Raw genomic sequence first — 14,040 nt, forward strand, 5'->3', positions numbered from 1 at the left:
TGGGGAAACCCGCCTGTCGAAGCTGCTCGATTTAACGTCACGCTAGCAAACGGTATGAGAGTGAAGCCATTCGGGGCCCTGAAGAATTGGCCAGTGAAGATCGCAGGTGTCCAGTTCTCTGTCAACTTTATAGTCATGAAGGGAGTGGACTACGATGTCCTATTAGGCCGACCCTGGATGCGCAACGCTAGAGTCATCGAAGATTGGGATAACGGCTTGATCTTCCTTGGCAATAGAACTGACGCCGTAAGAATAGAGATGGACACTTGGAAGGCCTCACCAGTCGACCTAGATGCCATCTCTGCTATGCTCAAATGGAACACTCAGGTCAGGAAGCCCTATGGGTCCTTGACCAAGTATATCCCATGCCCAGAGGATGAGCGGGATTGGATGCACGTTCTCGCTACAATTGACTTGCCATTCTCAGACCATGAGGCGTATGAGCAGGTCATCAAAATGATCGACAAGACAAATGAAGCACTCTCTACACCAGTCTATATGATGGCAGCAAGCCTCCATGGAAGGCCTAAGCTTGTTACCTTCCAAGTGCCATCCAACAAAAGGGAACTCCAGGGGGTACTGGAATACCTAACGGACCAGCTAGCTGGCAACCCAACCGCCAACTTCAAACCACTCCAGAACCCCTTAGAGGATTCCAAGTGGCAATGGACCAGGGTGCACGAGCTGAACCTCATGTATAACTGGGCCCTGGTTCCTGACCAACGACACGGGGCATACCAAGCCCTAAGAGACAATGAGCAATCGAATGACAAAGATCCCTGTGATGAATACAAAGATTGTCAATCCTTCAGTAATGAGAGTGAGGGTGAAGTGGATACCATAGAGTACAACACTGAAGGATGAGAAATTGAGCAAATACGAGCAGACGCCAAGCCGCAAAAAAGGCAGGCCCTTAGACTGGAGCAAGGAGTTATGCGCATGAAATGTGATCGTGCATGGTTGGAATGTATAGGAGCCATAGACCTTGAGCAAGTAGGCCTAGCCCAATCAGGAACGACATCAATACTTAGAATCGAATCACCATCCGAATTGCGGCCACCAGGGGAGACCACCTCTTCTAGCGAAGATGGAGGGTTTGACTCTGAATCGGAAGTTACTTCGGATAGCGACCCAAAGATCCCTAGGCCGCCCATGACAAGATGCACCAAGGGGGACTTACTCGTCCACCTGAGGTGCAGACGGTCAAGGTAGGATGGGGCAAAGCACCCCAGGGATGCACGATCAGAAGAACGACGAAAGCCGCAGGACCTCCCTAAACGCTTTATTAAATTCAAAAAAGGGGATAGAGTAGTGGTTTTGCTAGGTGCCAAGCGTCAAGGGCAAACGAGTGAACCAATTGAAGGACCAGCCAAGGTCAAGGAGGTAAACCTAGCCCTGGAAGGGGAGATACCCCAACCAGTGTTCATCGCCGATGACTTGATTGGTGAAGAAGAGTTGAGTTTTGTAGCTCTCTTGCGGGAGTACATAGATGTATTTGCCTGGTCCTTAGAAGAGCTACGAGGGGTAGAACCGAGTGTTGTGACTCACAACATACCCATGACGTCGGATACAACGCCGGTCAAGTAGTGACCGTACCCCATGAATCCAAAACACACTCATGCTGTCAAAGAGGAAATTGACAAGCTGATGAGAGCTGGATTCATTTACGAAATTGAGCACACAAACTGGGTATCACCCATAGTCATTGTGATGAAGAAGAACATCAAAATTCGAGTGTGCGTCAATTACAAGAAGGTGAATGCTGCTACAAAGAGAGACAACTATCCCTTGCCGTACACCGAGCACATGCTTGAGAGGGTGGCAGGCAAGGAAGCCTACAGTTTTCTGGATGGCTTCTCAGGGTACAACCAAGTGCAAGTGCATCCTACAGACAGGCACAAGACCGCCTTTGCCACTGAGTGGGGTGTGTTTACATAATAGTCATGCCCTTCGGGTTGACCAATGCCCCTACCACTTTCCAACGCCTCATGTGTACTATCTTTAAAGACATGCTTCGCAAGGAGTTAGAGGTCTTTGTCAACGATCTGTGTGTCCATTCAACCTGGATCGAACACTTAGACAAACTCTGCGTAGTCTTTGAACAGTGCCGCTTATATCATCTCTCCTTGAACCCCTTAAAGTGCCAGTTCTGGGAGAAACACGGATGCATCTTAGGGCACGTAGTATCAAAGAACGGCATTGCCACTGACTTTTCTAAAGTCAGAGTCATTGTTGACTTACCACCACCCGATAACTACAAGGGAGTTCAGTGCTTCTTAGGATACACTGGATATTATCGACGCTTTGTACTAAATTACGCACTAATTGCTAGACCATTGTACAAGCTATTGATAGGGTTCGAGTGGACTGAGGAATGTCAGCGCGCATATGAGGAGTTGAAAAAGGCTCTCACTATTGCACCAATCTTACGACCCCAGACTGGAACATAACGTTTCATGTACACATAGATGCCTCTAAGTTCGCTATTGGAGCCTGGTGAACATAACTTAGACTACCCGGTGAGTTTTGCCAGCAGGCAGCTCATAGAGACCGAGATGAACTATTCCACGATAGGAAGGGAGGGGTTGGCCATGGTATTTGCGGTAAAGAATGCATTAAGGAATTGTAATGTTGGCTGGAGAAGAGCACGTGCACCAACTTGGCCTGCAACGTGGCTTCTGTGTCAGGGATGTCCTGGATGCTTATGCCGTCGTTCGTGAGCACCTCTTCCTTCTTCATTTTCAGCAAGGCATAAACATCCATTTTTGGTCTCCTTTCTGTCCTTGGTACCAATCCCAAAGCCTTTTCCACCAAGGCTGGATCCAACTGGACTTGCACCTGCTTTGCACCCTCTCCTTGGCCCACTATTACAATGCCACCTTCTTGGTCCGGGTTGTATGTTCTGAGAAATTCTACGCATTTTAAGTGATCCGGCTCCTACGAGAATTTTTCAATATACTTTGTAAGGTTGCACTGTTCCACTACCCTGCTAGCTGCTTCCTCCTTGGCCACCTATAGTATGGAAAAAATGGCTTCCTAAAAAATTCATTCAAGAGTTTTTATTCTCACATAAACAGCAAAGTGATATGTGGAAAATGCTAACGAAAGTTACGAATTATGCCAGGAGCAGAAAATGTCGCAGCAAGACCGCGCCCATCGACTCCCGTTCATAGACGAGGAAAGGGAGCAGTATCGCATCCATCTAGAGAACCGCGCCTTTGGCCAGCTCAAGTTCCAAACCATCCACAACAAGACGATTGATCAAGCGGCCAAGGCGCTAGCCCTAGGAAGTGCACCAACAGGAGGAGAATCTCCGGCTTCTAAGGTTACAGAAAGAAAGAAAGCCTCCTCGAAGGCATCTTTCATCAGATACTGAGGAGTCTTGACTGCACTCATTCAGGAGGCAGTAAAGGAAGCACAGGAGGCACAGGAGGGAGAAGGAGAAACGCCGGAGAGGTTGCCTCCTCGCCAGGACAAAGACAGGTCCACCGATAGAACGGAAACAGAAGAAGAAGGGGAGGGGCAGACTAGCAAAAAGACAATCAGGACAACGAAGAAGAAGGCGACACAGAGGAAGAAGAAGAATGACGAAGGCAGGAAGAAGGAAAAGGAAGACTTGGAAAGGGCGAAGAAGGAATCCTTGAAAGAAGCAAAGGAGAGAGAGAGAACAAAGAGACAGGAGGAGGAGAGGGAAAAAGAGGAGTTATAGAAAGCAAAGGAGGCGTCAAAACAAGAAGCTGAAGAGGAGAAAAGGAGGGAAAGAGAACAGAAAGGGAAAAAGAAGGAGGAGCAGAAAAAAAGAGAGGAGAAAAGGAAGAGAAAAGCGGATGAGGAAGAGGAGGAGCTACGAAGAAAGGAGGAAGAGGACCTAGCGGAGGCCACCCGCCGGTCCATTGAACAACAGTGCCGAGCAGATGAACTAAGGAACCTGAGCCCGCGTAGAGAAGAGGGGCCAGGGTCTAGCACACAGGTGCCAAAGTTCGTGCCACCTCCAGTCCCTGAAGGCAAGGGCGAGGCCTTGCTCCATCCGATCCCTACCCTCCTGGTGCCTTCCGCGGAACTCACCACCATCACCCCCAGCATCCTGACTAGCGCAGATGTGTCAAACTTCGTGGCGTGGATGCAGTATTTCATCAACAAGGAGATGGGCCAGGGGCAGAGCACGGAGACTATGGCCACAGGACAGAAGAGGCCAGCCATGGATGCTGAGTCCAGGCAAGAGCCCAAAAAGCAAAAAGTCGAAGCCTCAACCTCGCCCATTCACACATTGATGACGCCACCGGCTAATTACGACGAATACGTCGCCGAGCTGCTCTCCCAATTGGAGAGAGCGAAGGAGGAACGCAAGATAGCCGTGGGGCTGAGTTGACAGCCAAGAAGGAAACAGTGGCCACCTTCCAGCTGGACAAGACAAGAATGATAGCCTTGCAGCAGCGCGAGATTGCAGATCTGAGACAAGAACTGAAGGCTAGGGATGAGAGGGAGGAACACTGGAGGCAGCTGCTCGAAAACAAGACTCAAGAGTTAGTAAACATGCAAAGAGAGCACAAGCTCTTAATAGTGCAGTACCAGGAGCTTACTGCGCAATCTGCTCAGATTGATGCACTCGTGACGGAGCTGAATGCCAGGGATGAAGAAAGAAAACAAGGCATGGAGGAGCAGCAGGAGAAAATCAAGCGCCTGACAGATTAGCTGACCTCTGAAAGAGGAGAACAAGAGAGGCTAGTCAGGGAACTAGAGGATTATGAGCAGAAAATCATGATGCTGACCTTAAGACAGGGAGAGGGCTTGGAAGTAATGAACAAAAGGGTAGAGGAGTGGGCTACGCACAACAAAAAGAGGGTGAAGACACTGGCGTGGCGCCTTGCTCTAATAGAAAAGGAGAAAATCATCACAGAGAGCAATGCGGAGGCAGCCCAAGTGGCCTTCAGCACTCAACAGAAGGCCTTCCTCGATGCTATCCTGGACGCCACACATGCAGCGCAAGGAGAGCCACTGGAGGCAATGCAAAGAAAGCTCGGCATGGCAAGAAGAGCCCTACACGCTGGACTACAGATGCCACCATTATCTGCGGAGGTTAGGCTAAGTTTGGATGAACAACAAAAATACCTAATGTTGGCCGGCCTAACCCCCTAGGAGATAGATGCCCTCAGATTCGAGGAAGAAGCAGCACACGCAAAACGGTAGGGGGAAGAAGCAGAGCTGAAAATCGATGTGAATTGATTTAGGGAAGACGTAGTCCCACAACCCCCCTCGCCGCAGATCCAAGACCCGCCACAAGAAGACCCAGTTGCAGAAAGAAAAGCCATCTCTAAAGAAAGACACAAAAAGTGGTGGAGGAGGCTAGACAGAAACTGAGAGCCAAGCCAGCCTGCTACCGTCCGCACCTCTCCCTCCATGCCCAGATGATCTTCCCACAAGATTCCACGTAGAACTGGTGGTGTGGCAGGTACAGGAACTAGGAAAGGATCAATTCCCCTTCAGTTTCCTCCTACCCAACAGTCTGCGGAGGGTCCTACCTCTCAAAGTGATGGACGAGGTGATCGCGGTCGGTGGCCAGTTGGGGAAAAAATGGTTGGAAGAGCAGGAAAAGACCCCAACCTCTTGGGGCACGGAAGCCACCGACTACTAGCAAGATAAGGTTTTTGAAATCCCCCACACTATACAAAACTACAAGAGCCAACCCCTGTGGAGGAGGCGAGTATGTGACATAAGCATGCTCATCTGGATGGCGTTTTGTAATACCCTGCCATTCGAGTAGAACAACCCTACCTACATGGCGTACCCTCGAAGGGTAGGGGTAGATTTTGATGCCACCCTCCACGGGCGGTATGACTTTCCCATTATTTATAACTCCACTGTAGTCTCCTTTGAGCACGCCCTTCTTTTTACCGCAGAAAGCCTAGACGAGTCTATGATGCGCTTCCTTGCGGACTTGTCCTCATGTCCTGACCCCGCTTTTATAACCACTTGTAATTATCTTAGGTTACTTAGGCTACTTCTTAAGCAGGACCCGACTCCACAAGAGCGCGGCCTGCCTCCCCTATTCTTTGACCCTAACGCTATAGATAACTGCGCCATGGCTCGTCTCATGATGAGGGCTAGTCTCCTTCCCTCTTTTTGCCTAGCCCTCCTAGAAGACATGAACGATAGCCAATTCACTAGATGCAACCACCCCTTCCTCTCCACCACCTCCCTTCATGTACACATGAATCTGGAGGATTACATGCAAAGTTGCCAATGTTTGAGCAAGTCTCTATGACCCCCTTCTCCTCCTCATTCCGATCAAGACAATTAGGCCTATGTATCATTACCAGAAAAAAAAAGAAAAAAAGAAAAGAGAAGCACAGTCACTGCACCTAGGGTTCTCCCTAGCCCCCTCCCCCACTTCATGCTTAGGGCACATCAAGGGCAGGACTTTTAGACCTATCACCCTAAGACTCGCACCGCACCACCAACGAAGCACGAACTGGATCCTCAAGTGTGGGCCGTTACCAAGGGCTTACCCAAGGTTAGACCCATCTCCCAGTTCCACTGCCACGAGCATCACACACTACATGGCGAGCAGACACGCCCCTTAGGGAGTGCACAACTTTTCTTGCAGGTTATGTTCAACTCTCAAGAAATGGCTACCCGCAGAAGAAGATCACCCACGACACCCTTTAATGACCCAAACTTCTTTTCATGCGTCGGCCTCCAACCATCTGCCTGCTTGCTGATGGCCACCATGATCGAACCAAGTCAAGGTGGAACTGCCATTGGCATAGATCTTGGAACCTCATCGTCCAAAGATCCATGTCCAATGCCTCAAGATCCACGGATCGCTTATTGATTCCACAAGCCTGAAGACCTTCAACTCAAAACTGAAGACTTTCAACTCAAAGACAAGGATCTTCAATCAAAGCCACGAGTTTTCAAGACAAACAGTGTTCGGGGGGTTTTTCCAGAATAAATCCCTCCAATACCATCCTCCTAAGGGATTGCTTATTGGTTCAAGCATTTCTGATACTCAAAAGACGACCGGCTACATAAGGGGTGCCACAACAGTGTGCAAGATACCGAGTATCTTCATGGAGCCTAAAGCACGCCGGAATCTTTCCTGGTCATCGTCCCCAACCTCCATCACCTATCATTCCCCCAACCACCCATCTACCTGCTTCGGCCAGCAGCCGACCTAACTAGCCACTCCATCCCACCGCAGTGCCATGGGACTGGCACTTGGCTAGGAGGGGGGTAATGTTACCGTGTTTCCGCAGCACAGAGGAGCGAAAAATGAAAAAAATAGAAATAGCAAAAAAAGGTGCAGGATAAAAGCAGAAAAAGGCACCTTGATCGGGAGCCAGCCCCTGAAAAATTCAAATGTTTGGGCACGACCCTCAGGAAGCTTCGGTGTCGGCCCGAGGCAACAAAAGAATTAAAATGCAGAAGTGCCCCCCGAATCTTTGTAAAAGAGTGTCAGGCTCGCTCCTGTGCAAAGTGTACGCATTAGTTGGGAATAGGATAAATTAGAATGGTGGGAAACAGGAAAAAGGGCCTAGGCTACAGCTGGCCATGTAAAAGAGGGAAAAGGGGATGACCGCCCAAAAAGGATTTAGGGCTTTGTATATAAAGTTGAAAAGTGAATGAGAAGCTCATTCTTTGGTGTGTGGCAAAAAGAGTCTTCTTCTCTCCTTCTTGCTTGTGTGTGCTCTTGAGAGAGGGAGTGTGAGAGTGTGAGGGAATGAGTGTGTGTGAGAGTGAGGGATCAAGAGGGTGAAGCTCTTCACCATCTCCTCCTCTCTTCTTCTCTTCTCTTCACTTGCGCACGCGACTATGGAGGATGGAGCTTGGAGATGGAGGAGGCTTGAGGATGCTTGAGCTAGCATCAAGAATTGTGGAGCTACCGGAGTGCAAGAGAGAGGAGGGTACTCGATCGGGCACCAAGGTAAGCTCACTACACTCGTAGGATCGACGGTGCGTCAGCTAGGTGAGAGATAGCCATTAGAGCTCGCTTACAATGCTTGAAACAATAAGTGGTCCGAGGGTCTTGGCGGTTGAGCGAAAGCTCCCACATATAGGGTCCACCCAACCATAGGCATTCGATCATCATGATCGAAGCCCCCTACTTTCCTCGATTGGGTTTGCTTAGTTTTCTAATTAGCAAAGTATACTACCATGTTGTTTGGACATATAAAATCAGCTTCCTTTTATTACTCCGTTAAACTGGGTTCGTTAGACTCAATCTTTAACACATAACAAACAATTTGGAAATCAAATACTTTATTTCATAGTAACATCCACAACCATCACTCCACAAATGGTACAAATTCCATTTTTTTGAAGAAAAGACACTGTCCAGCTGACCCTCCACTCCCTCAGGCTAATTGGGCTGTATGTGATCACACTTTGTCTGCGGGTCAATAGGGAATTTATTGGCTTAGAGCCCCTCTAAGCTTCCTTGAGCCTTAGGAGCCGTCCTACATAACACGGGCACTTATCATTGGGCCCTTTTCCCTCTTAGGTCCTCGAGTGATCAAAAACTAAAAACACCTACCTCCCTTGGGAGGATAGAACCCCCACCCACAAGTGAGTTTTTCCATACTCCACAAAGTGTTAGGGAGCATTGGGTTGGGGACCCCAACATCCCAAACCACCACAATCCACAATTCGTCCGTCTGTGCAAGCACGGAATCATAAGAGCCATAATTCATCATTCACAAATCCAAAAGCAGTCATAACCATAAGTCATTTTTAATACACTTGTCAATGTATGTGATCCATAGAATATATCCCCTCCATGCATTCTCATGTTCCTTCCTAAAAAGCAATTGATAATACTAACATGTTTTTGTAAGTTTAAGTGAATTCTAACTAATCTTAATCTATGTAACAGACTAACTTATCCCTCATTAGAAAGTTATAGACTTAATAGCTTAAAAGCAATCCTTTTTTAATGTACTAAATCAGATTATCTTTGTTCGGTCATCCATCGTGATTTCGGATTATGGCTACAACCTTGGTTTTTTGTGGAATAACCAATCCTTCAGTTGAATGGATTCGAGGGTAACTTCCGCTCGCTCTTCAGCTTCCTATTGAGTTTCCTCAGCAATGGTTACTACCTCACGTTGAGCATGACCTCGACCAGCATCTCGACATCTCTTGGGAGCCATGGAAGAAGCTTGATGGATTTGAGCTGTGCTTCTGCATAGGTGCAAAGAGAGAGAGAGCCTCGGTTGATTATAGCAGAGCTTCATCGCGTCAACAGTAGAGAGACTTCTACATGGGTTGTTTTTTTTTTTGACGTGACACTCTACCCCTGTTTATATAGTAATGTGGAGGGGGGGATTAAAGAGAGAGAACACTTGCTTTTAGCATTTTTTATGACATCATTGATGATAAAGAGAGAATACTTGCTTTTAGCATTTTTTATGACATCATTGATGGCGTTAGAGAGGGGGCTCCATTTTTATGGTGCGAAGATAAAAATTTATGAATATATGGGCGAGCATTACACGTCGCGTCGTCGGGCGCAGTGTCACTCTAAGGCTCAGGACCAAGGCGGCGACCAAGGCATAGACCTTGGCATACTTGGCAATGGGCTATGAAGGCTTCATTGGCGCCATTGGCTGTGCATGAGAAGCTCCCACTAGCTTGTAGGAAAATCTTCCCGAGAGGTCACCCATCCCCTAGTAGTGTCGTCACCCAAGTGCACTTAACTACCAAGTGACTATCCACTACGCTAGTTCTTTTTGTTGTTCTATACTACAAACATAGTTTCAATAAGCTTGTCTTGGGAGGGTTTCCCTAGTCTTTCTTCCATGAATTGGCATATAATGCCTTATTAATAATAACAATTATCTTCATATATTTAGAGCTAGTTTTAAAAATGTGTAATTTTGTTTTCAACATAAATCAATTTTTTTGAAATGTATACACAAATTGTTTATTAAAATAAACTAAGTAATGGTGACATTACAAAGGATGTCAATAAATTGATTCCAAAGGTACCTTCACTTTTCACTTTTAAACATTGGAGACCTATTTGTTTGATACACAACATGTATAACATTTTTGCAAAGGTGTTGCCTAATAGATTGCATGGACACCTTCCTAATATTGTGCATTCTACCCAATACAAATTTATCAAATGAACAAATTTTTCGCATAATGTCTTATATGTTGTTTAAAAGGGAATTCATCATGCGCCCCATACAAATTAGGAATTAGTAATGATTTACTTAGACTTAGAGAAAGCCTTTGATTACCTTGAATGGTTTTTCCACTCCCAATTCATGTAAACGATGGGTTTGGGCCAAGAATGTCTCATTTGATTCACACTATCAACTAGGGCTCTTCTTCACGAGTCATGCTTAGTGGTGGTGTTATTGACCCATTCATCATTTTTAGGTTTATCAAACATGGATACCCTTTAAGTACTTTTTTTTTTGCTCTTTCAACACAACCCATTCTATCAATGTTATCACATCGGGCTGCAAATGTTGATGTGGTAGGCTTGTCCCTTCCTTCACAACAATAAATTGGTTAAGCCTTGGTAGATGATACATTTGTATTCTTGAAAATTGGTTAGGACAACCTTCACAAAGTCATTAACATATGGAACTTGTTTGCACTAGTTTTAGGGTTGCACATTGATATGAACAAATGTACTCTCATCAATTGCACATGATGGGACTTGTTATCTTTGGGCTAGCAAGAGAAGGTGTAACTAGAGGCTATTAATAGTATGAGACATTTGGGATATCCCTTGCGGGTAAATTTCTTCTCTAAGAAATTGCTTGATTGGATATGCACATGCATTACTAACAAATTTATTTATTGGAAATCATAGGCATGGCCTTTTCATGCTTGTCTTAAGGTTGCTTAAACGATCACATTACTCGTGATTTTATATTACTTGCCATTACTTCCTTGATTGAAAATCAATTTGGAGGAAATCACATGATCCATCTATTTCATGTGCTCTGAAGGAGTCTATGCATTCTACATTTCTTAGATTTCTTGGAATAATATATGTACACTTGAAAGAATGAGGGTGGAGTAATTTTAGATGTGGAGATTCACATGATATCACTTTGAAGGTCTTTGTTTGATGCAATGTGTGTTGGTTAGTAGTCTTGGGTTTCTATAGCAAGATCATTTCTCAAAGATAGGAGTATTTTTGCATGGATATACCAAAAATCAAGCCCCATGGTGGCATATAATTAATATTGATCAACCTATCAACCTAAAATCTTTGATGTCATTAGCTTACTGTGGTGCTTGAGAAGTCTTATTGCCATCCAAGCACCAATCACTTACAAGACAATTCAGTGCAAGACAAAGTACTAGCTACTTCTTAGATTATTTCGTGGGAAGGGAAACATCAAGCTAGGCCCATGAATAGAATGACAATGCTTGGGTTGATTTCTATTGTTCATTCTAGCTAATCAAAAGGTTTTATGTCCATAGAGGTTTTCGTAATTTACGGGAAACCATTTTAGCATTCGTGTCTATTTGGAAGCCATTTCCCTACTTATAAACTAGATAACCCCTAGAGAGGTTTTCGTAATTTACAAGAAACCATTTTAGCATTCGTGTCAGCCATTTCCCTACTTATAAACTAGATAACCCCTAGCGAGATTGGAGAATTAAAGGATGGTTGTTGAAGCATACACTAGTGAATCATATATATAATTTGTTAGCATTTCCCTTTAGGGCATTTTCTTATTGCTTGTCCCAAAAAAAATTACTAGTCTTAACTTTAGTTAGGTGGCTCACTTCAAATGTGTGTGTGTGTGTGTGTGTGTGTGCACATGCGCGCGCGCTTTTGAATTGCATCCACTTGCATAGGTAACTTGAAACAATGGCCTTGTGCTCTTTTCATATGTACCATAGTATGTGCAACTTACTTTTAAGTTGTTTTCAAAGGCTTGTTTTGAGTGAGTGTTTCCCAAGAATGGCAATTATTCGATTATGTGATATTCCCAATTGCCAAGAACCATACCCAATTCAACTTTATAGCTCCTTTTGCAGCTCCATTCTAGCTTTGCATTTTGAGAGCTCTTTATTGTATCACTGGAACTCCATAGCTAGCCAAATCTCTTCCATATATACTTTACTATCACATTTCTGACCTCAAGATGAACAAGCTTTTATCATGTTTAGTATCCATATGAAGGATGTGAATCCATGGTTTATGATCTTCTAATTTAGAATCAAAGGCTTCTAAATGCTTGTTCTGGATTGAGAGATAGAGTAATGACAAGCACTAGTAGCAACTTGAGATAATTTCAAGTAGGTTTGGTAGACATTCCGTGTGAAAATATGGACTGCTTGAGCCTAATTGCAGTGCCATAGAAGTTTTAGATTGGAGAGATAACTAGTGAGTGGTCAATATAATCATTCTAGATGCATAAATGGCAATGACTCACCCTTATATTATACCCCATTTCAAAACTATGTGATTTTCACAAATTCTACTACTCTACTAATCCTTTTCCTATATGGCCTATGATGAATTGTAAGGCTATCCATCTTACAAGTTGGTAGCTTTGTAAGTTCACAATAAGCTACTCACTTGCAGTGTCAACTTGGATTGCTTGCTTTCAATTATATCTTACCAAGTGGTCTGTAGATAAGCAATAACAAAAGAGTAATCAATCCTATTTCATGTCAACTATTAGAACTATTGATGCATTACTTCTTAGAAGTGCCAATTTTGACTAAATAAGCCTTTGAAGGTCACATTGCAAAAGTGTCCTCCCTTGACTTCTCAAGGCCCACTTAAACCCAATAAGTATCCAACCCTCAATAATGTCAGATTCTCAAGAGCAAGCAATACTATTTTAGAACCAAATTCTACTAATCTAATTCTATTGTATACTTTGCATTACTTTGCAACAACAAGGTATACAATATCTAAATGAAGACTTCTTTATATGCCTTCCCAAATGCGGCGTTGACGTCCCCAATCGCTCTTTTGTCGATCTTAGGCCTCATTAAAGAGCATTTTGCGCATTTTGCACGATTTTTTCCCTGTTTTGACCTGTTTTGAAATAGTAAACCCTACCCTTTTCCAATTTGATTTGCTAACTCTAACCTACGCTAAATGCAACGAAGATCGAAGGCAAAAAACTGAAATAGATCCTCCATGCTTTCCAATCATCAAACAACCAAAATATCCCAAAATACTTACTTGTCTTGAAGATTAAAAACACCCAACTTCCTACCTACCTCAAGCAACACCATATTGGGGAATATGGGAATTTCCCATAAGTTTGGGACATGTAGTCAAATATTTGAATTTTTCATAACTTGAACACTACTCCAAATTGAGCGCTCTATAGCTCAATAGATTCCATTTTTCAAGCGCTTTCCAATGATAGGTCACACCATATGGTTTTGAAGAACTTATGGGCATGTTATCCGGGTGCCACCTTTTTAGTATTAAAAAAATGGGAATTGGGAGATCCCCAAACTCACTAATATTGTGTTAAGCTCCGTTTCGGGGATGAGTACCCTACTTCGATGCTCGATATGAGGTGCGCAAGTGCTCAAGCTTGAATCCGTTGGTCCTGACAATGGAACCAAAATGTGGGAGCTTTCGCTCAACTGCCAAGACCCTCGGACCGCTTATTGTTTCAAGCGTTTCAAGCGAGCTCTAATGGCTATCTCTCACCTAGCCGATGCGCCGTCGATCCTACAAGTGTAGTGAGCTTACCTTGGTGCCCGATCGAGTACCCTCCTCTCTCTTGCACTCCAATAGCTCCACGATCCTTGATGCTAGCTCAAGCATCCTCAAGCCTCCTCCATCTCCAAGCTCCATCCTCCATAGTCGCGCGCGCAAGTGAAGAGAAGAGAAGAGAAGAGAAGAAGAGAGGAGGAGATGGTGAAGAGCTTCACCCTCTTGATCCCTCACTCTCACACACACTCACTCCCTCACACTCTCACACTCCCTCTCTCAAGAGCACACACAAGCAAGAAGGAGAGAAGAAGAGAGGAAGAAGAAGACTCTTTTTGCCACACACCAAAGAATGAGCTTCTCATTCACTTTTCAACTTT

This window comes from Lygodium microphyllum, chromosome 8, assembly GCF_053477565.2.
Source record: "Lygodium microphyllum isolate KBCC chromosome 8, Lygodium_microphyllum_v1.1.10, whole genome shotgun sequence".
Classification (NCBI taxonomy): Eukaryota; Viridiplantae; Streptophyta; class Polypodiopsida; order Schizaeales; family Lygodiaceae; genus Lygodium; species Lygodium microphyllum.